Consider the following 24,695-nt stretch of genomic DNA (forward strand, 5'->3'; position numbering starts at 1 on the left):
TCAGAGGCTACGGCAAGAATTTTGGCGCCATATAATATACAGGTAGCACATAGACCCAGCCAAATGCTACAGGCAGCCATTATGTGCCCCAAGGACCCGCTCCCCAACATGGAGAGATCGGCAGCCATATATAAGATCGAATGTATGGACTGTCCGTGCAACTATGTTGGGGAGACTTCCAAACGAGTGAAGACCAGGGTCCACGAACACAGACTAGCTGTGAAAAGGGGCGAACAGCACTCCCAGATATGGACTCATATGGCGGAATTGGGCCACCGCTTTAATTTTAATGAAGTAGACGTCTTGGCAAGTGACAGTACTAAGGGAGGCCGACTGCTTAAGGAAGCATGGCTATCCAATGGCAGCTCTATCAACCGGCATATTGACCTCTGTCCGGCACACTTAGCACTTAGATCATGGAGTGCGACCAACCACCCATCTCGTTACCACTGGCCCGATAGTAAATCCAATGAGAGAACCATAGGAGATGTGCCAACCCCCCAACCAACTTGATGCAATTCAGAAGAGGAGGGACAACGATTGAGAATTCCCACTACCCCCGCAATGTTAACACACTTGCAAAAAACTAAGAGAGCGATAGAAATTAAAGCCCAGAACCCCTGCATCACGAACATTGGAGATATCCCAATTAGCGTGCAAGGAGATACGTTAGACAAAGATGGGGAGAGATCATTAGACCTGACACCTCACCGACGGGCCAAAGATAATTATAACCATGAGATCACCCCCATAGAAAAACAATCCATTGAGCCATCCCAGCCAGTCTGGAACATTGTGCACAACCATTCTAATGACAGTTGGACACGAGGGAGGGGCATTAAGGATGAAAAGAAAGATACTCATAGAGAAAGTGACTGGGTGAAGCGTGATTGGAGAAAGGAAAAGGACAAATACAAACTACCACTCGAACCCGAAAGGGGGAATGGATTGAGGGATAGAGGCAATCGAAGAGACAAGGGGTTTACATCACCTGCCTCAGAATCCAAAGAAAAGAAGGTAGATGAAGATACACACGCAGCTAGGAAGGACAGAAAGAAACGAACCACCGGAGCACAATTCAACCAATTGGGTCCGGTGACGAGATCGAGGAGCCGAGTGCAGACTCCGGCCTGCCTATAAAATGACTCTCTCACACCCTGACGGTCCAGCCCTGATGATGCCGGCAGATGACGGCGAAAGCTTGGCGTTTTTAAATTAAACTCTTATAGTTTTAATCAATACCTTGGTGTTCATTTTATTTTAGATATGAATGTTCCCAGGGTTCATATTTTTAGTGTTATTATCTATCTATCTATCTATCTATCTATCTATCTATCTATCTATCTATCTATCTATCTATCTATCTATCTATCTATCTATCTATCTATCTCTATCTAAAGAATTATAAAGTTGCACCTAGGTGGGAATTTCTCCAACTCTGGTTCGGTTCTAAGCAACAGTGAGAAGAAGAGTCTACCTTAACTTCCCATCTCATTTTAATTTATGGATATTTTTTCCTCATCATATTTAATTCCTGGTTTCAAAATAATGTAATTGATAGCACACACACACACACACACACACACACACACACACACACACCAAAAACAAAATATGCTGAATGTACAATGCTTGTTGTGCAAACAGATTCAGGTAGCCCTTTTATTACCTCCTAGTAATATAACACAGATTTTATTTATTCATATATTTTCATAAATTTATTGGCCACCCAACTCCAGGAGATTCTGGATGGCATATAGGACTAAAAACAACCATAAATATTAAATCAGACAGCCCAGACTAAAATGACCTAGCAAAAAACAAATTGAAGAAAACAAAAAAAGGGTCCTTAAAGAAACCATAAAACCAACCCCAGGCTTGGGACTAAAGCCAGGTTTTCTGAAACCCCAGGAGAGAGGACACCATCCTTATCTCTGGGGGGAATGCTGTTCCAGAGGGTGGAGAGAAGGCATGTTGTGGCAAGATGACATAATTATTGGAAGGGACCAGGTGTCAATGCTGCAAATGTTGTATATTCTTGCTTTTGACAATATGTAGAATTGTCTGGTAATTATGGAGTTAATACAGAGCAGAAGAGGGATTGGGGGTAAAGCCAGGGAAAGAAAGAGGAAGAAAACCTTTGATCTTCACACTAATTGGATAATGTGAGATATGATGGCTAATTTAGGGAGGGAACATGCTGATAATTTAACTGCTCAGAGGAAGAGAACTTAGATCCTAGCATCCCTCCCTTGTGCCTGTGCCGACATTTTGTAACAATAAAAGACTTTTAGGAAAATAATGCTTGGAAGTTCTTTGAAATGTTTCATTAGCCGGAACCATAACACCAGGGATGCATCTACTTTGCTGGAACATACTAGGTGGGCAGAAACAATGGGATGAAGCTATGATAATGTCAAATGGATCAGACCAAAGAGCTAAGTGTGAAGCATTGAAGTGGTTGATTGGACACTGTGAAAGACCACAAGCATGGCATGGGAGCAGCTTTAAGTTCCCCCAGTGCCCAGATGTTGCATAAAAAATAATCAATATGAAGTACAGTCTAATGTTTGGATCATATCTGGTTCTACATGAGATAATTGTAGGGAAATTTCTTTTATATAGTACAAATCAAAATCTTACTCTTTCTCAGTGTCTAAACAGCAATCAAAGCAAAAATATAATTAAAGTACGTTTAATTTCTCTTGTTTTTCAGACAACAGCAAGGTTATTAAACTATTGGGTAAGCAAAATATGTGAAACTTAATATCTGTGATTTCTCAGTAATATATGGTTCTATACTTGTCTATGACAAGTAAACACTTTTCATAAGTTGAGCTTAAATTCTGGTGAGTGTATTTTCAACAAATGTAGGTTTGTTATTCATTTCATGCTTTTGTTTTAAATCATTTTGATTTTTTAAAATTATATACAACCACCTAGAATCACAAGTGTGAGATGGGTGGCTATATCAATGTAATACATACATTTGAAAAAAATAGTTTTGTTGCTATAAAGCTGTGGCAATCCGAGTGGGATAGGAAAAAGACTTTTAAAAAAGCATTTTATTCGACATGCCATTCTGAGAATATGAAATAGATATAATTCTAGGTTATGTCTGAAAATACTTTTATGGTTGTCATCACAAGCGTATTATAGAAGAGAAATGATTACTAAACATAAATGGTTAACTTATAGTGATATATTGGTTCTTCCAGGGAGATTTCAAAATAAAATTTATAGAGGATTTGACACCAGAAAGATATCTATGACAACAATTTTCTATGTACAAATGCTAGCTAGAAAGATTTAAAGTAGATAAAAGGACTTTTGATTTTGAACAAAGTAAAACTGAATTTGAAATACAATTATGTACAAATGGTGAACATGTTATTTGTAAAATGCATAAACGTTTACTGAAATTTGAAACAGAAGATAAATAAATAAAAGAATGAATGACAAAATTGGCCAAAATCTTAATATACACATGGAACAGTAGAAGAATACGCAGATGAAAGGACTGACATTCACATTGGGTTAAAAAGAATTTTTATAAAATAATGTTCCACTGGTATTTGTCACCAGAAAAAATGACTAAAGTGTATAAAGGTACTTTAAATGTATGTTGGAAATGTGAACAAGAAAAGACTGTTTATCATGCTTGGGGGACACATAAAAAGCTAAATATTTTGGATTCAGATTAATTCAGAAAATCTTATTAAAAGTCTAATGTAAAGTCTAATCTACAATTGAAATAAGAAATATTGCTTTTGGGGCTGAGGAACAAACAGCTGGAAAAAACCTCAATGAATTGTTTCTATATTTGATAATAGCAGCAAATGCTATTATCAAATGCTAGATAATAGAAAAAATGAAAGTTTGTTGTAAACTTAAGAGTAGAAGTTTCTGTTGTAAAAGAAATAGGAAGTCACTTCTTTATTTTTTCCTTCTCCACTTTTCACTTTGATTTCTTTTTCTTTCTTTACCTTCTCTTTTCTAGCTTAATTATTAGTTTTTATTAGCTTTTATCTCTCTAGTTTTAAAATCTTATAGTTATTTAAAAAAAAGAATGGGAGCAAGAGAAATTGCTAACAAAGGCTTCTGTTAGCAGAACAATGCCACATTGCTGGTTGTAATTTCTTACTCATTCTTTCCTATATTATTCCCATTTGGGGGTGGCGCTGGCATTGGTGCGGTCTTATTGTCAATAAAAAATTATAGATATCACTATATCAATTTTAACTAGGTACAGCAGATTGAGTTTGATTTATTGATTTATTTATTTTGCTAATTGAATGATAAAGCTGCCAGACTGTTTCTTTCATACAAATTGGCTCTCCTTTTTTTTGCAGCCCCAGAACAGACAAATGTGCAGTCACTCTGGCTTACTGAAACACACAAAGAAAATTCTCTCTGGACTAGACCTCTATTCTTTTCTGGCACTCAAAATCTCTAGGAGACATGTAACGAGGAAATATAGTGTTACTTTTCATCAAAAAGCACTAACTGAATTACAGGCACTCTGGGAAGAGGGAGTAGTTGGTTCTTTTAATGAACCTCTACTAAACAGCCATTGAATGAAGCCAAAAGTTCAGTATTCTCTAGATGACTGAGTGGTTAAAGGTGGTCTCTCTGCTACTCACTGCCAGAATAAAGTAGGTTTTGGAATAATCAGGATTGGTTATTGTTACACTGAAGTGTTTTATGGTGTTCCACCAGAATCATGTTAAATGTGTCTAGCAAGAATTGATAAACTAGCTGATGCATGCTTTGCCTCTAGCCAACAATGATGAGCACTGTTGAATCTTTGGCTTCTGTTCTTTCAGTTTCCATGCCATTCTCTTCTACCAACATGTAACTATTAATGGAATTTGGAACTAATTTGGAACTATTAATGGAATTAATGGAAAAAGATGTTGAGACTCTGAAAAGAGTGCAGAGAAAAGTAACAAGAATGTTTAGGGGCCTGGAGACTAAAACATACAAAGAATGATCACAGAAATCAGGTATGTCTAGTATAATGAAAAGAAAAACTAGGGGAGACATGATAGCAGTGATCTAATATTTGAGGGGCTCCTACAAAGACCAGGGGGTCAAACTATTTTGCAAAGCACCAAAAGGCAAGACAAGAAAGCAATGGAGGGAAACTAACCAAGGAGAGTAGCAACCTAGAACTAAAAAGAAAATTCCTACCAATATGAGCAATGAACTAATGGAACAACTTGCCTTCAGAAGTTGTGGGTGCTCCATCACTGAAGGCTTTCAAAAAGAGGCTGGACAGCCACTTGTCTGAAACGGTATAGGGCAGTGTTTCCCAAACTTGACAATTTTAAGGCATGTGGACTTCAACTCCCAGAATTCCACAGCCAGCATTGCTGGCTGTGGAATTCTGGGAGTTGAACTCCTCATGCCTTAAAATTGTCAAGTTTGGGAAACACTGATAAAGGGTCTCCTGCTCAAACAGAGAGTTGGAATAAAAGACTTCCAAAATCCCTTCCAACTCCATTATTCTATGTTCAGTGAATTGATTTTATATACCCTACATATGTTAGCACACTGCATGTATTTCCCAGAGGCCGTGGGAACTGGGAACAGGGTGGCATATACATGTGCTGTTGTTATTTGGTGGGACATAGGCAGCAAAGATCTATTGACTTGCAAAGATCCTAGTTTGTTTAGGCTAGTGTGAACAGCTTTGGAATAAAAACAGGTTTTGGTTGTGCTTATGACGTACTGGAAAAATGTGCCAAAATGTAAGACTACTTCCTTGTTAGGCTGCAAGTGACACAAGTATGCCTAAAGCCAGTATCTTACCTATGCTTTCATTCTATTTGTTCCTTTAATTAAAAATTCACTTACAGGGGCTACTGAAACATGTCTTTTGGTCTTCTTTGGAATGATATTTGCCGCTTTACTTGTTTTCAAAAAGCCAGTGAAGATTTGGTAATTTCAGCAAGTCTTGGAAGCAGGATTGCTTTGACTATCCCTCTAGATGTTGAATTACTCTTTTGAATGTTGAATTCTTTCTTTTTTCTTTTTTTTTAAAAATGTTGTTTATAATGCATGGTTTTAGTTTTAAAGTTCACTAATTTGCTTTTAACACCAAATTACAGATTTGGGAAGGTATATGATACTCAGAGATAGTTGATGGAAGCAAAGTATAAATTTAATAAGTAAGTAGACAGATAGACAGACAGACAGATCTGAACAGCATTCTGTGAAAGCCTTGATTGACAAAAACCATGACAGATACCAAAGGCCAGTAATTATGAGCCTAATAGAGCCAACCAGAGCATGAATAAGATTGTGTTTTGAAATATAAGAAAAACGAATGGTAAAGAGTATGAATTAGAAAATGAAATAAAAGAAAAATAGATATGTTGTATGCTTGTGAAATTAAGAGAAAGGAGAACTTATATAATAAACTAAGTGAAAATGATTTGATCTGATCTGATGGAGCCAAGTTTATAAGAACACGCAGGAAAGCAAAATTGTAGGTTTAACAGTGAAAGAGCTGAAGTATGTTAGACAATGGTGCCTCTAGAGTCTAGATTGTTCTACATGAATATGAAAACAAAACTCCACAGATTTGGAATTGCTGCATGATATCCTCCGCTGGAAAAACCAGGTATGCATTTTGAGATTCTAAACAGATGTAATACAGGGACACATTTTTTTGTTAGGTGATATAAACAGATGAGGGGAAAAGAGTACCCATTCATGATCCAATGTCTAGTGAAAACTGTATCCATTTGGGAAAAAAAAATCTTAGTAGTAGTAAAGTTGGAAGGGACCTTGGAGGTCATCTAGTCCAACCCTCTGCTCAGGCAGGAAACCCTACACCATTTTGGACAAATGGCTGTCCAGTCTCTTCTTAAAAACTTCCAGTGTTGGAGCATTTACTGCTTCTGGAGCAGGCTGTTCCACTGATTAATTGTTCTCACTGTCAGGAAGTTTCTCCTTAGTTCTAGGTTGCTTCTCTCCTTGATTAGTTTCCACCCGTTGCTTCTTGTCCTGCCTTCAGGTGCTTTGGAAAATAGCTTAATTCCCTCTTCTTTATGGCAGCCCCTGAGATATTGGAATACTGCTATCATGTCCCCCCTTGTCCTTCTCTTCGTTAAACTATTGCTTTCAATATGTAGTTTAAAGATAAATTTATTCAGATGGGTAAGGAATAACCAAAGCATGACTGTTGTTTTATGATGAAAGTTTGAGAAAATTAATGAAGGATAGAAGAATGATAAAAAGTTCTGAATATAGGACAGACCTCTTTTTGATTGTGAATCTTGGCAAAAAAAGATAAAACATTTAAAGAAGAAAGAATAATACATGAAATGATGTATGGATATAATAGAATGAAGGACATATTGCATGAATAAAAATGTAGATAGATACATTGAATGGCATTAGAATGAATTAGATTTAGGTGTGTTTCCATTTGTTATTCCCTACCTTTAGTTTCTTTGCTTTACTAATTCATATTCCCTTTCTGTAATATGTTGCTTACCCTGAAAAGGGATAACATAATGAATGTTTGCATTATGTGATTTTAATTTTATCTCTGCTTTTAATAGCATTGCTTTTATTGTTTTACATAATTTGAATTTTTAATTGTTGCAAGGCCCTTGAATTATTGTATGGATTGAGATGTAGAATAAAATTAAACAAACAAAGAAACAGATGACTATCTGAAGGATGTCAAATGAGAAAATTGTTGATTAAGACAGTGAATGCTAAAATAGTTTGGCCGTTTTTACTAGGTACATTTCTAATTCCACTAAGTCTGTAAAAGTATTTCAAACATTGCTGCCTATGATTAGTTCACAAAGTTATCATGCTTTTCCACAGAGAAAGTGAGAGAGAATAAAAAAATCTGCTGTCTTAGGTCAAGGTTATTCACTCAATGTTATTTCATTCCAGTCTTTTAAAAACACAAAAACAATTTAACACCTAAATGAGTCCTTCAAATCCTTCTAATAGCGTTTTACTATCCAAATACTTATATTTTTGTTTGCAAAATATTAGAATCTATGTATGCATAATCTGTTTTTCATTTTCATACTATTCAAAATAACATTTTTCTCCACACTTACCATTTAATGCTTTGGTTACACATTATCTCATATTTATTTTCCTGGGAAATGGCATTTATTTTATTTTATCGTTTCACAGACAGATTAGCGGTGAGAAAAATAAATCGCAAAAGTAATTTGGATTTATGGCCAACTATCACCTGAAAATATAATGCTAGATCTTGAAAGAAAATCTGGAGCTTAAATGTGAAAATCCTAGCTGGACTATTGCCTGGACTTTTAAATAAGATTATAATTACCCTGGATTTGAGACAATAGTTTTAACAATGATTTTGAGCCAACTTTAATTTAAATAAAGGTCTATTGAATAAACAAATATAGTATTTCATTGTTTACCAAATTAATTGCCTATTGAGTTATAATAAATTGGAATTTGTGGGTATATTAATAAAAAAGCACAATGTCAACCCTAGAAGGCAGAGATTAATGGGCACAAGACTTTCCATTGTCAAAAATGCCAAATGCCTGGCTATACGTTCAGTTATAAGATATTGTGCTGACAAGGTGCCTTTTCTTATAGCAGGATCAATAAACACTTTCCACTGAAATTGCTGGTTTATTCATGATTTACAGCCAACATTTGCACCAGCCAGTATTATAGAAAAATGTTTAGGCAATGACTGAATGAACACTTGTTAGCTATGTCTAGAAATCCAGGTACCACTTCCCATGATAATGTTAGGTTAAACCAGGAGTGTCAAACTTCCGGTCCGTGGACCGGTTGTATCATACTAAGGCTGTGCCCACCCCAGGTCTGGCAATGCAAAAAAAGTAGCGACACATTGTGACATGTCACGTGACTCAGTGAGTTTGACACCCATAGGTTAAACCAAATAGTGTATCCTTCACTCTTTCACTTTTAAAAGGGGTAGGATTAAAGGTGATTTCCCAGTAGCACTTTATAGCATCTTCTAAGGGGAATTACTCCCCAAAGTGCAATTTGGACATATCCTGGGGGTAAATGTCTATGGAGATTCTCAATCATCCAGGTCATGGTTGTCTGAAAGGTGTGTTTCCAAAAGGCAACTAGGTTTTCTTGTTTTTTTTTCTTTGAAAAAAATGTTTTGCTTCATATCCAAGAAGATTTTTCAATTCTAACTGAAGAAGTTTCTTGGATGAGAAGCGAAATATTTAAAAAAAAAATTCCAAGAAAGTCCAGTTGCCTTTTGGAAAAATTCCTTTGGGACTATCCTAGGGTTAATAGAGCAATTTGTACTTGCTTGTTTGTGAGTCAGTGATGCGGTTGCAGGCTGCCACTGCTAAAACCCTTGTGTAAAACAACAATTTCTTTGTTTTGTAATGACTTTGAGACTAGGAAAAGAGGTAATTGGGTCAACCAACTTAAAACCCCCTGTGAGTCATCCAACCATTGCTGTGTCAAAGGACTGGTAATAAGGACAGGGTTTAAATCAGTTTAATGGTGGCTCAGTGATGCTATGAAGGACATACAATAGTCAGGAACTAGCCACAATCTCTCTCTCTCTCTCTCCCCCTCTCCCTCTCCCTCCCTCCGTGTGTGTTTGCGTGTGTCTGTTTTATTTAACTAATCTATATAGCCACCCATTTCACAGCCAAGTAACTCTGGATTGTGTACAACAAAAGTAAAAATATCTAAATCCATTATATAAAACATCTAAAACTATTATTAAAAACATTAAAACCATAAAAATAGATAATATAAGAATAATAGATGAAACAACATTAGTAATAAAGGAGCTATCTCATTAATTCACCCATCCCCTGGTTTCCCAGGTCTGTTGGCATAACTACTTATATATTAAGAAACTGCTTAGTTTAGGGCATTCTCTAAATCTTATTCAAGAATGGTCCAAGATGATTCAAAATGAAGAAAAGGTACAAAAAGTAACTGCACCTCTGCTTTCAGCAGAAGACTTTTTCTACCTGTGTTTTGGCTCACAAAATAGCTAATTCAGAGCTTTTCAAAGTTTCAGTGCAGGGAGATCCCACAGTCACCTCTTCATGAGTCTTTCTGAAGATTCTTTCAGGTAATTTTTACAATCAAGCCACTCTGAAAAATTACATACCGTACCCCAAATGAAACAGCTGTTCTGAATAATGGTTCTAGAGAGGCAGGTGATCCCTTACTTAATTGTCCCAAATAGATGCTTTGTTATGCTTTGTGACCTGTATTTATTGCTTTTTCCAGATTCCAACTTACTTTCCTGACAGTTCTCTGGTAAAAACACAAAGTGTGTGTGTGTGTGTGGGGGGGGGCTTCCTTAAAGTGTAGAAAAAGTTAAGAATCTTAGAACTGGGAAAGTAGTAGTGCCATTGAAACTTGTCATTTTGGAAATAACGATCTTGGGGATTACCAAATCCAAACCTCTATGAATTTCACTTCAGTTCAACAGTAACCTTGGTCCTATTCTAAACTGACCTACCATTTCCATTGTGAACTGTGGGCTTGTTTTGCCAATTATAAAAAGTAAAATGCTTTGATTGGAAAACTTTACAGTTGAATGGTTTTGATTAAAATGTAAAAAAACCCCCCATTATTTGGTGGAAAGGTCTGTTGCATCCAACAGCACACATTGTGGAACTAAAGACTAAATTTTAAAGCCATTCTGCACACCCAGCAAAGCTTTCTGTTTTGTTTTAGAATAATGTTGGCTTCATATCATGGAGGCTTTAATCCTGTGACAACTTATCAAAGAGCTCACTAGCATCCTACACCCATGTATGGTAGAGGAAGTCCCACCGAATTTAGTCAAATTAACTTCTGCACTACAGGTTTGCAGAGTCAGTTCCACTGAACCAAACAAGATTTCTTTCCCAGCCAGCACACAGGGGAGTTGGACTTCAAGAGGTACAAATGGCTGATAAACAACATTAAAAGGAATTTTCCCAAGAACAAGATCAAAAGCATGAGAAAAATATCAACCAGAATGGACAGAGTGGGGGAGTGGGGATTGAATAGACCATTGGATGTACATGATTCCAAATGATAAGTTGATCTTTTAATGAATGCTAACAGTACTCTCTAATCACCTCTTCATTATTAATCAAGCTGTAAACCTTGCTTGGCTGAATGTTGAGATTAATGGGTTTTAATGATCAGGCCAAGCAATGATTCTGAGCTTCTGGAGTCAACTCCAGGGGCCAGGAGCCCGAAAAAACCCTCTGGGGCTGATATACATTTAAACTGGCTGGTGACCTAACAGTTAAAGTGCTAGTTACCCAAAGCAGCAGTGGTTTCCTTCTTTCAAGATTGAAGGCAGGTATAGGAGTGACCACAGAGACAAAAAAGTCAAGATGGCTGCCATGCCAAAGCCCTACTCTCTTCTATGTCTGTTGCATTGGGAGGCAGTTAAAAAGGAGTGTGGTTTATATGACATGGTCACAGCTGCAATCAATAGAATAGAATAGAATAGAATAGAATAGAATAGAATAGAATAGAATAGAATAGAATAGAATCTGGAAGAGACCTTGGAGGTCTTCTAGTCCAGCCCCCTGCAGGAGAACCTATACCATCTCAGGCTGTCCAGTCTCTTCTTAAAAACCTCCAGTGATGGAGCGCCCATGATTTCTGAAGGCAAGCTGTTCCACTGCTTAATTCTCCTCACTGTTAGGAAGTTTTTCTTTAATTCCAGGTTGCTTTTCTCTTTGGTCAGTTTCCAACCATTGTTTCTTGTCCTGCCCTCTGGTGCTTTGGAAAATAGTTTGACCCCCTATTTTTTGTGGCAGTCCATCAAATACGGGAATACTGCTATTATGTCACCCCTATTTCTTCTTTTCTTGAGACTAGCCCAATCCAAGTCCTGTAGTCGTTCTTCATATATTTTAGTCTCCAGGCCTTTGATCATTTTAGTTGCTCTTTTCTGAACTTTTTCCAAAGTCTCAACATCTTTTTTGTAGTATGGTGAGTAAAATTGGCTGCAGTATTCCAGGTGTGGTCTTACTAGGGTTTTATAAAGCGGTACTAATATTTCACGTGATCTTGATTCTATGTCTCTGTTTATACAGCCCAGGATTGTATTAGCTTTTTTGGCAGCTGCTGCTGCTCACTGCTGGCTCATAGTCAAGTGATCATCCACTAGGATTCCAAAGTCCCTCTCACAGTTACTGTTTTTGAGCCAGGTCTTGCCTAATCTGTACTTATACCTTTGATTTTTCCTGCTTAAATGTAAAACTTTGCTTTTCTCCACATTAAAAGTCATTTTGTTGGATAGGGCCCATTGCTCAAGTTTGTCAAGAACCTTTTGGATTCTGAGCTTGTCTTCTGGGCTCTGGGCTCCTCAACAAAACTCAATCCCTTGACTGCTCATCTACTACTTTTCCACCAGACCAGATCTAACCCATGCTTTGAAACTGTAGGGATTTTGATGTTCCTTATATGTTTTAGCCTCCAGACCCCTAATCATCTTTGTTGCTCTTCTCTGTATTCTTTCTAGAGTCTCAATATGTTTTTTACATCACGGCGACCAAAACTGGGATGCCGTATTCCAAGTGTGGCTTCCCATAGCAACAGAAATGTTGGGCTCAGTTATGATTGTAATTCGAGGACCACCCATGTTTGAATTTTCCTGAGCTTAAAGAGAGGTAAGACTCTTTAAAGACAGTCTTTCCTTAAATATAAGGCTAGTTTTTTCTTCTAACACATCATTCAGAAGCACCCCTTATTCATTAGTAGACTACTACTACTACTACTACTACTACTACTACTACTACTAAAAAAAGGACTTCTGAGTGAAGATCAGCCAGATCAAGTCTCAAAACTCAGTGGAACCAGCCTTCGGCAGAGTTTAGCAGGACTGAAATAGGGAGGGGAATAAAATCAACCTAAATTGTCTTTGGACAATGCTGGCTCCCTTGGCCAAGAAATGGAGATGAACACCATGTCCTAGAGTCAGACAGGACTGAGTCTACTTTACTTTTATCTTTTTAAAGAACCAGCCTAATGTAGGACTAGAATCGGAGAGAGTCAAGTTCAAGCCCACACACAGCACTGGAAGCTCACTGGATCACCTGGGTCAGAGATGCTTGTTTCAGACAACCTCAGTTATCTTGCCATAAAAAAAAAAACAGAGAAAGAAGCACTATGTAACTCTCTAAACTGCAGGGATGGTGGGACATGAATTTAATAAGCAAACAAACAAACAAAAAAAGAAATAAAGTGTGAATAACTGCATGTGTTTAAAAATGTTTCCCGCCGAACATTATTTTCATACTATCCAAACAAAATGCCCCATTTTTTTTGACTAGCAAACCCATTTGGAGTTTTAAGAATGCTGCAAGTAGGGTCACAAAATGGGGACTATGGTTTTGCGGTTACAGATACTCCTTGACTTATAATTTTAATTGAGTCCGGAATTACAGTTGTTAAGTCATTGTGGCTGGAAGTTGAGGCACCCAAAATAATTTTCAGACCTTTTTTCAGGGCAGTTCTTAAGTGAACTCCATGATCGTTAAATGAACACAGGTGTTTTTACTAGAAACTGTCAAAAAAACATGGGAGATCATGATATGTGACCTCAAACACCACCATCATTAAGTGAATCCAGTCATTTGAATGGGTTTTTTTTCCAGAAACTGATAAATGGTCTCATCCCGGTTACATGAGCAAATGTCGAGCAGGTCCACTTAATGCCCTGTTAAGGAAATCAGCAAAAAACATTGCAATTATGGCCATGTGATATGGACAGAACACCACAACGAGTTATAAAGTTAACCCATCCAACTTGCCATGTGATGTGGAGGGGAGAGAGGATAGTGCTGCAATTTACAATGGCTGCGGCTTCTTTGCAGACTGTAAGGCATCTGTTTTGTGGCCACTGTAAGTTTGAATGGTTGTGAAGTGAGGACTATCTGTAGTCACAAAAACCTACTTTCTCCAAATGTGAGGGCAGAATAAAGAGAAAGAACCTATAGAAAACCTTTGAAGTACCATTGTGCTCAATCCTCCTTTTTCTGTTTCCTCATTTGTATCACAAAAGGCAAAGGGAGGTAAATTAGATATATCTCTTGGCCAAGACATAAGCACAGTGCAAGGCAATTATTTGTTGTCATAGATCATATTGGAAAATCCATTTCATAGAAAGAAATGTTGGTGCCCAAGCAAACAAAAAAGAAAACAAAAGAAAAAAAGAAAACCACACAGAATACACACAAACCCATTGTATTATCTTGCCACATTATAGGCAGAATAGTTCCTCCCTCTAATCCCTCAACTCTAATTTGCCTCCTTTTTCTTCCCCGGATGGCTGTGCATGTTTCCAAATGAAGCCATCTGCAATAATTGGAAGCTGACTCTATCATCAGCATAGCCATGAAGGGATTTATAGTACTATGTCTGCTGTCCAGCTCTTTCTCCTTGTAGGAACTGGCAAGAGATGAGCAGCTGAGTTCAGGAGGGAAAGTCAAACAACACAGTATAATTGCTTTTTTTTTTTTTTGACAATTTAACTGTCAACTACCACTGCCTTTCCAGGACACTCCAAGTCAGTATCATTCTCCACTTATCTGTACCATCAGACCAAATTTCTGAAGGCCGAGCAGGTCTTAAAAGCATCCCTGCCTGGGGAACCATTTGTGATTCAAGCTGATGCTAGCAATGTAGCAGTTGGAGCAGAACTTTTGCAAATGAATCGTGAGGGGGTCCTAGAACCCTGCGGCTACATCTCAAAAAAGTTCACCGATTGTGAGAGGAGGTGGGCAGTTTGGGAGAAGGAAGCCTTTGAAATTCGTTGGGCTCTGTTAACCTGGCGGCACTACCTAGAAGGGAGCAAGGTTCCTTTTGAAGTATGGACTGATCACAAAAACTTAAAGAGACTGAAAACTCCTTGCAAACTTTCCCCTAAACAAGTACGATGGATGCAATACTTTAACCAGTTTAATTTCACCCTAAAAGACATACTGGGAGGAAAACATTTTTTGGCTGATGCTCTATCTAGATTACCTCAGCTGCTTTTATTGCCATTGTCACAGCGTTGACAGTCTAATGCTCACAGCTTCATTCATCAGGAGTACCTTATCTGTTCTACCAAAATACAGATGACCATTTAGACGGCAGAGTTTTCTGTTCTCTGCAGTCTTCTGGTTGTCTGGATTTCTGTAGCTCAAATGGCATCCAGTGAATGGAGGCATGAGGATGTGGATACCTGGACAGCCTGTACCCAAAAATTGTGCCTCTATTAAATGCTGTGCTGAATTCAAGACATCTTAGAATTCTAGCAATGTGATTGTACCCTGAAAAACAATGCATTCATACGTTGCTTCAAATAGGTCAGACTCAAGATACCTGAGTTTGGAGGCAACATACACATGTACGTGTCTGAAGGGAGGGGCTGTCACTTTTCACATTTGCAGGTCTGTCTCTGAAAAGGTGTCAAACACAGGTACTCATTGCTGTTTCAAATTAACCCATTAAGTGTTGCAGTAGGTTGCTCTACCTAGCTAATTTTAGTCAATCTTGAAAATGTTCAAAGCAACTTCAAACCTGATTGGTGCTTGGATGGGAGATCACTAGGAAAGTTCAGAACTGTACACCAGACCAAAAAATATAAGAAATCCCAGAAAACAGCAGTGTCAAGCCATTTCTCTAGAGCTGTCAAGATCCATGTAACCTTCAGGAGTTGATTCTTGTCTTCTTTATTTTATCGTATTTATATTAGTGGATGGACACTACTTGCCCATGAACTTTGTGAGATTAGGGCTCTCAGGCTATTCAAACTCAAGATATTTCACAAGCAGGAACTGTTTTAATTCAAAGAAGCAGATGCTGTAGCGCAAGTCCCCTCACCTCTGTGGCACACTTGAGCTGCATATTCAACTGACTCACTAAAAAAGCTAAACATAAGCAAGTGCTAAATTATTTTGTTGGAACTGAGCTTTAGATACTATGATAATATATCAATAAAAGAGTCCAGGCTAAGATATACAAGAGATGAATGGGAGCTCTATTTTATTAGGATCTGTCTGAGAATCATGAAGATGAAATGTACTCTTTCTTTGCTTTCCTTGTTTGCTTTAAATGTATTCTTCAAAGGGCCAACACTGGCTTTGGCTGATAAGCTCCATGCCAGGGGCCACAGTTACTTTATTCAAGTAATGGGAAGATCAAAATAACTGTTTGTGCATTGCATTTAATTTCAGAGCTCTGTTACCATTTAAGAACAAAAATGCATGAACATTTGCATTAATTTCCTACACAATTTTTAAAATGTACAATGTTGTAGCTATTAATTTTCTTAATGTTGTATAATCCAAAGCATAATTGTGTTCTTATCCATATATTTATCCCAAAATTGGTAACTAAACTGATTCATTAAAAAGATTATACCAAACAAACTATATTCCCAGCTATCCCAACATGGGAAATGTGAATTTGAATATTTTTATATTACAGTTTTAAACACTTTAAATATTTAATTATATATATATATATATATATATATATATATATATATATATATATATATATATATATATATATATGTATGTTTTCTGAGGTTTTCGCGGGTGTTTGTATGTAGGTCTTTGGTTGTTCGGGTTTTCTCCCGCGTGATATTGGAAGTGTCTTGGCGACGTTTCGACGAAGTCCCATTCATCATCTTCAGGCTGGTGCTTTCAGCTTCGTGCTTCGAGCAGCATGATTCGAAGCAAGAAGCTGAAAGCACCAGCCTGAAGATGACGAATGGGACTTCGTCGAAACGTCGCCAAGACACTTCCAATTTCACGCGGGAGAAAACCCAAACAACCAAAGACCTACGTATATATATATATATATATATATATATATATATATATATATATATAATATTAAAGCTTTTAAAAAATGAAATGCAACAGAGTCAAGTATCCCAGAATTTGCCTTTTCCCCTCCATTATGAAGATTTGGCGTAAGAAAAATGTACAATTCAATTTTGCTTAAAGCTTCTGGTGTCATTGGCACCATACAAACACCAGGGAGTTGTGATTTACTTGGTAAAGCAGCATTTGGTTCATTTTCTTACTTGATTACTGGCTTGGGAGAAGAAGCAGTGTGAATTCCTAGAAGAACTTGATACTTAAATGTCACAACAATTCTTCCTGTTGTAATATACCTCCAGATACCTGGGGAGTGACATAACAGATCAATAACAAAGTGAAATCCTATATTTTCTTCTTGATATTGCTAAAATAAATCTTTTTTTTTAAAGTCACTTGTATTTTATACTCACATTGCTGGCAGTGTGCTGGTTGCATACTATGATTTCCTATGAGAATGTGATCATTTATATTAGTATAGTTCAAACATGAAAAAGTGAGCCACATTTCATGAACATTTTTTATTCTTTTGGGACGTGCTCAGTTTTGGGTGCGATATTTGTGTACCATTATTTAAAAGAAAAAATGGCTATGGCAGAAATGGGGTTCCCCAGTTATAGCAAAATGGGGAGAAATTTCTTTTGTGATCACCTAATAAAACAGAGAGCATTTTAGTGGAGTGGTTAAGGCACCAGGGTAGAAACTGGGAGATTGTGAATTCTAGTTCCACCTTGGGTGACCTTGGGCTACTTTCTCTTATTCACTGGAATAAGGCAAGGGCAAACCACTTCTGAAATCTTGTCAGGAAAGCTTCAGAGGAGGCAACACTGACTCAAAGGCACACATGCATTCCCCACCACCACCACACACCAAGATTTTTGTTCTTGTCTAGTCTATTCAATCCCTCCACTCCTCCTTCTCCCTCCTTATATCATTTGGCCTTGTCTGTAAGATTACTACTATTTCCCTACTATAAAGCTTTTAATTTGCTTTACTGAACTTTCATTTACCTTCAAGGTTTATATATTGCAGCATTGCAAACACCTAGCAGGCAGGGAAAACCTGTTAAACATGAATGGAGACTACCAGGTGAACACAGGACTGGAGGGTAGACTGTTAAGTTGAAAGCTGTATGAACATCCTCATGGAATCATCAATAATGAAGCTGGAATGGAATCTTTTGTTTTTCTTTTGCCCCTCCAGGAATTTAAAGCTATAAACATAGTATTTCCTCCTTCGTTTTCCCCACTACAATATTGTTAGGTAGACTTAGGTAAGTCTCAGCCTTGGTTCCTCCCTGTGTTTAAGAAAAGTCCATGTGTTCGAAAGAATAATGCAGATCTGAGTGTACTTCACTGGCATCTCTAGTGTTATTACATTAGCTTCTAAAAGGCATCTGGGCAGGATGGCCCAAAGGGATGATGAGGAATAGAAGGAATTCTCTCCCAATATTGCCTGCAACCCATATACATTCTTGGCTTTGAGCTTTGGCTTCTATCAAGCCTTTGGCATTGCAAGTGGTAAGGAGACAAGGAAGGCCTGTGTAGTTTCCTGCTCACAATCCCTCTCACATTCCAGAGGCCCTGGACAGCAGACAGAATGCCAGAAGGCAAGGTGGTTCATCTCTTAACCTGCATGATACTCACAACCTCTCTGCTCCTCTCCTTGTCCTAGTGGGCAAGTGTGTCCAGACTGCCAGGTTTGGCCTGATAAAAATAATTTTGTTTTCAAGTTTGCTCCTCTTAACCTTAATGAGTCTGTCACCCTGTTAGGTCATTAATGGGGTTCTGCTTAGAAGGGGCCTAGGCAAGAAAGCAGATTTCTAGGAACCCCTATTGTCGTTGACATAGGTCAGGCTTCTTCTTTCTTGGTCTTCAGGAAGCTTCTGAAAACCTTACTTTCTAAGCATCATTTGATGAATTTAGAGGGCTAATCAGAGAGAAGTGCAGTCATCATTTGTTATTGTTGTTTATCATGACCACTTTATGTTGTAAGATTGAATTTTTTTGCAAGCCACCCAGTTGTGAGATTGCAGTTGATAAAGAAATTGTCTTAATTAATTAAACAAGTTTAAAAATTCACCCTGTCTTTTACTGCACATTTTGCCAAATATTCATTTTTTTGCTTTCATTCATGTCTAACAGTTGTTGGCTCATTGCATCCTGTTAGAGGAGAACACCAGTGCTCTCTGGTCTCTGGTGCAGCTTTCACTGGGTCCCACTTTCTGTGTTCCCCAATTTGTTGTTCTGTTGCTTTTCACAATGAATGCAAATGCTTTGGAAAAATCTGGCTTGTTCTCATGTCAATAAGAACAATGGGCAGTTTTGTTCTGCAGTACGCAAAATATTTAGTTGGAGCTCATTAGTCATTTCTTGTGTCCTGATGCTTGCAGAACTGTCCTATTTAAATACAACTGCATGACAAATTTGCTATTTGGCAAATATATTCACATGTGATGAAAAATGTGTTACCAAATTCACAAGAGCAGCACTATTCAAAGATAATACCGGAAAGCACATATATGTAGATTCATAAAAATTATGCCAGCAGATATAATTGGATGAAATCCCTTCTCCCACCCCCAAAGAGCTATTATGCTTAAATTTATCTCTGTGGACTCACTCTCCAGAGTAGATCACTTAGTGGGATGTTATTGTACTGTATATATCTTTTCTGCCATCTAGATAAGAATGTATGAGTTATGGTCATAGCTGTGGAAAAAAGTCATACCCAGCATCCTGGACTTACACTTAGATGACCCCAATCAGATATTGGTCAAAAAACTGGCATCTGTTGGGAAAAGGAGGAAGTGAGGTAGGTATTAAATCCATGTGTTTGTTCCTCCTATGCTTCCAAATTGTTAACTGCTGCCAATAGTTGTCTGATGTTATAAACATTTGAGCTACTGGTGTTTTTTTTTTTTTAAGTGCTGGGAATATGTGCTCAGCAGTCCTTTTATCCAGATGGGTATAAGGTGTATAGATTTCTAATGCATAAATTTCAAAATGAAACTCTATGCTGAGCTATAGCGAACTTCTGATTCTCACAAATAGAGAATAAATGCTAGGGAAATGTATATTTTTAATAGTGAAGATCCACAAACAGTCTTGTGGCATCTTTAATCTGCTGAACCTTTTGTGGACTGGAGACCACTTCACGAGATGTACACACGAGCTTATACTTATAATATACTTATAAGTATACTTATACTTATAATTAACTTTGTTAATCTTTAAGAAATTCCTTTAAGGAATTTCAACAGTTTCGGTTTGGAATTTTCAATGGACTAACAGAACTACCCCATCAGAAATTAAAAACCTTGAAGAAACTAAAAATGATTTTAGTTAATGAAAAAATTATTTTTTTAATTGTTTATTTACTGGCTTCCATTTGAGCAACATATTTTATATATTTATTTATAAAGCACCTCATTCAAAGGCTCTGGTGGTATAGTGACTACAGTATAGTATGGATAATAAACTAGCATATTAAATGCCTTCTCTCTCAAATCCACACACGCATACACACACACACACACACACACACACACACACACACTGTTTTATATCAACATGTATTATAAAATGATGTTCCAAACCCTGAAGTCAAAAATACTTGTTTTGATATTTCAGTGTTTGTTCTTTCACTTCAAGTATTTGTAGCATATTCCCCAGCTCTTTTGAAGCTTTTGCCAAAATTAAAAGGAATGGTAGTATATCAGCACTTAGAGATTTTAGATAAGAAATAACTAATTATTTGCCAGAACATTGTGAATCACTTAAATTTCTCCTAGTCGTGGCTCTGATCTGTGATATGGTCATCAGAAAGTTACTTATGTTCAACTTGTACAGTTCAAATGTCTGTGGCAAAATCTGTTTGATAAAGATTTTTGTTCTTCCTTCAACTCTGATTCCTATAAATATGCTTCATAGTCAAAGGAATCATTAGGGAATGCTGCATAGCTCTCTAATCTATTGGCAGTGACATTAAAGTCAGTGCTTAGTTAAGTTACAAAAACTCTACATTCCAACCCACAAGAAATGGAACAAAATAGCAAGCAAAATTCATATGTTATTACATAGCAGTTTGTGTGAAAGCTGTGATATTTAATAGTTGAATTTTGCAGACATGTATAAGCAGGCATTTTAAAAATGACAGCACCCATGATCATAGGAAAGATGGGACCAGCTCTGTCTTGAGAGGCATTAGACTTCCTTTCCTGCTACCAAGCCAAGCTATTTTTTTGAAGTTTGCACTTCCCTTATTGGAACGGCGCAAAAGGGGAGTGAAGTAAGTTTTATGAACTTAAAATTACTCTTTAAATAAAATCACAATTTCAGAAAATCCAGTAAATCTCTAATAACCCAATCTTAAAAGGCAGTGAATATAATCCTTCAGTTCTGCCTTACCAGCTTTCACTCGGCAGACGTTGCAGGCCTCAGATGTTGGAATGTGCTAATTAAATAGCAAAGTTCTGCTTCTCAGAGTTTGTCTCCTACTGACACATAAAATATCACATCTCATTGTCCATCTCTCCCAATTTTATAGTTTTCATATCCCAGTCCTTTTGCCTTCCCTCATATGCCTCCTGGGGCACACAATATGAATGAGATGTTCCTCATTTGCTAATAAGAGACTCCTCATTCATTTTTTTTTAATGAACTGACAGATTTGTGTATTTTAGGGCACCAAATGGGTAGGATATGGTTACTACAGTGTGTTAAATAATAAGTAATATTTTCAGTCCTGTTTCTTGAGGCAGAATATGCACAAGAATTAAATGAAGGATTCTCCACATTCCCTACCTTTTTCCATGTCCACACATTTCTGTGGTATTTTTCTATTTATTATTTATATGCCACTATGTTTCTGGAGACTGAGCACTTTAAAAACAAAAATATTGTTATAATGGATTTGCTTTAATGAACTAATTATAAACCAAGTTGGGAAATTATTATTACAGTTTTCGAGATTCTGGGTTTACCCCAGAGTAACATTTAAGATATCTTACTAAAGTCTATACACTTTATGCTTCTTGATCTCATCCAGCTGTGTGGGGTTTGAAATTTCCAGAGCTATCCAGATTAGATTAAAACGTTGTTTAAAAGAAACTCTGTGCAGAGTTACAGGGAACTTTCACAAACAGAAAGTAAGTGCTAGGAAAATGTGGATTTTTAGTAGTGACAGTCCACAAACATTCTTGTGGCATCTTTAATTTGCTGAACCTTTTGTGGACTACAGACCACTTCATGAGATGTACACAAAAGCTTACATTGTAATAATTTTTGTTATTATAACTTTCACTGTTCAGGCAGGCCACAAGATGGCACTGCTACAATTAGAGCAATTCCAGCCAATATCTGTCAGTCTTACCAGGTAGACCAGACAGGAAACACAACCAGATAAACTAATTCTACTTTATCATAAAGCTACATTAACAGAACCTTGCAAATCTGAAACTACAATTCTCCCGTTGTCACTTTTACAGCCCGAGAACTTAAGTCCTTTCCGAGCCTTTTGCTCCTCCCACTACTATGCAGCTGCAGTCTATGCTGTCTCTTATCTGACTGTCCCATAGGCAGTTTCTCTTGCCCCGGTTTCCCAAGGTCTCTCTTACACGCCATTACAGTATCTTGAAATAAATGCTGTAAACAAAAAAAAGGAGTTCCAAATTATATTAAGATAACAAGAATCACTTAATACAATATTATTTTGTCTTACATAGTCTGAGATGTGAATTAAAAAAGCTGCGTGGTCACCCATTTCTATCAAAATGTACAATATTCTGAAGAAAAGTTGTAACTGTTTCATTTTCTAGGACTTCCTCTAGTTTTGAGAGGAAATTTCACTTTAATCAGAGGCTGCCGAGGACATAATACAACGCAATTATGTTCAGATTTGGATCCTTTTTGTTTAAAAGGATAAAACTTTTCTGGAAGTGGCTGGGGTATCTGCAGTGGTGGGATTCAGCCAGTTCGCACCAGTTCGGCAAAACTGGTAGCTAATTTTTGGTTGCCCAGGCCCAGAATGGACTCCCGGAAGTGGCATCCATGGCCAATATGGTTGTTCACATATTTTGAATCCCACCACTGGGTATCTGACTTTCTTGTACATGGTAAAGAGTGTCACTCTTACCTCCTAGGAATGTGTATTTCATGTATGTGTGGTAGCCTTCAGCCTCCCAAAATTATTATGTCATTACATACATACAAGGATGGGGAAAAGCAGATTAATTCTGAATTCTGAAATGTCCGTAGGAAGCTTTCAAACAATTAAGTCTCAGAGTGTTAACTTGTATTTATTTGAATTTTTTTTTAGCTGCCCAACACCAATGGACTTAATGTCTAGTGTATGTATCCAAAAGCCTTGTTTTTAGTTTTGTTGGATCCAGTTGCACCTTATGTTGAAGTAGGAGCAGAAACCAAATCATGTTTCCCTTTTAGCTTTAGATTTCTGTATTAGGTGTTGCTCAAACTAACACACATGCGTATAGAGCCAGGTTTGCTCAAATGTACATGAATGACATCTTCTAAGTTGTAAATACTTTGTAAATATTTGCAGGGTTACATTCTTAGAAAAATTCTGAAAGGCTATGACATGATTCTATTTAGCACTGCTATTTGAATAGTAGATCAAAGATGTAGATTTGTTATATATGCATAAATTCATTTTCTTTTAGGGATTAGCCTCCTAGAGATGTACTGAAAGTTAATGGAAAGTTTCTTGTAAAATAAATACAGTGCCAACAGAGATGTTCAGTAGGGATAGGAAAATTAAATATAGAGATTATACAACCACATTTTAAAGAAGCAATCTGTTTGAAGTACAAAGAGCACTACTTGAAGTTAAGTGCCCATCCCTTCTTATCATTACTTCTTATTTTTACATACTCAGAAACAAAAAACCTTATGAAACAAACTTCAGCATACATGTTTTTCTTCTCCCTCCCCCCTTTTTTCAAAATAAAACCCTTTCAGTATTATAGCCATCATCAAATCCAGTTCCGCTTTAGAGGGCAATCATCCATGGCGTTGATTGACAGATTGCCATTAAAATGACATGTTAAAGGAAAACAAAATGTAAGGCTGCATTATGTGGTTAATGCATCGTTTTTGAGATATATTCTCCATATGAAGCTGTAAAAGCAGTCCATTGGGGATTTAAAATATGTGTGCTATCCACTGAGGTGGTCATTTTGCTTACATTACAGTATTTTCCAAGAAGCCCTGTGTAAGCATTTGTATTGAAACCAGGTAATATTATGCAGGCTTGTCCCAAACAGGTACTTGAATTTAAGGTCACAATTCTTGATAATACAGCTTTTGTTATAGAAACTAGAAAAATTGTTAGTATGAAGAAACCCATTTTATTTACCTATTTTTATCCAACCTTTATTATTTTTTTGTAAATAACTTAAGGTGGTGAATATATCTAATATTCCTTCTTCCTATTTTTCTCTCAACAGTAATCCTGTGAGGTGAGTTGGGCTGAGCGAGAATGACTGGCCTAAAGTCATCCAGTCAGCTTTTCATGCCTATGGCTCATGGTCTCCCATTTTTAGCTTTGTGTCTTAACCACCATGCAAAACTGGCTCCTTGCAAACTCTAAGGCTCTTCCTTCCATTTGTGTATCCTAATGAGCTAAGACCCATTCAGAGTTTGGTAGAAAGAATAGCTAGCATGGGAATTTTAGGAGTTAATGTCCACATTTCTTAAAGCTGCTGAGGTTGCTGAAATCTACCTGACTTTGCCCAGGAGATAATAAAATAAAATAAAATAATAAAATAAAATAAAATAAAGGAACATCACTGTTCCTTGTTTCATGTCCCCAGTTAAG

Source organism: Crotalus tigris, unplaced genomic scaffold, assembly GCF_016545835.1.
Source record: "Crotalus tigris isolate CLP2741 ecotype Arizona unplaced genomic scaffold, ASM1654583v1 scf7180000018511.580666, whole genome shotgun sequence".
NCBI classification, from domain to species: domain Eukaryota; kingdom Metazoa; phylum Chordata; class Lepidosauria; order Squamata; family Viperidae; genus Crotalus; species Crotalus tigris.